This window comes from Cariama cristata, unplaced genomic scaffold, assembly GCF_000690535.1.
Source record: "Cariama cristata isolate BGI_N322 unplaced genomic scaffold, ASM69053v1 scaffold23587, whole genome shotgun sequence".
NCBI lineage: Eukaryota > Metazoa > Chordata > Aves > Cariamiformes > Cariamidae > Cariama > Cariama cristata.
The window spans coordinates 1-346 of NW_009628697.1; positions in this window are offsets into that span (position 1 = coordinate 1).

Here is a 346-nt window from a genome sequence, read left to right on the forward strand (position 1 = left end):
GCACCTCGCAGCCCGGGAATTTTCTGGGAGGAAACAAATGGGTTGTGCCGCATCGCTCCGTGGGTCTGAGCGCAGCCCTCAGCTGATAAGTAAACCCCGCTCCGGTCGAGGAAACTGGTTGTGCAGCAAAATATCTTTTTGTTTTAACGCCATTTCCGCGCGGCGCAGGGCACGCCACGGCAGCCTTTGCCCTCTCCGTGCCTGGCAGAGGGAGGGGTGAAAATCCACAGCACCGGCAACCGTTTTCCATCCAGGAGCTGCTTTGAGCCCCCCCGGCCACCTGAGTCGTTCCCCTCCTCGCAGGGGATGCTCCTGCTGCTGGTGGGGGGGGGGCTGTGGGGTGGTC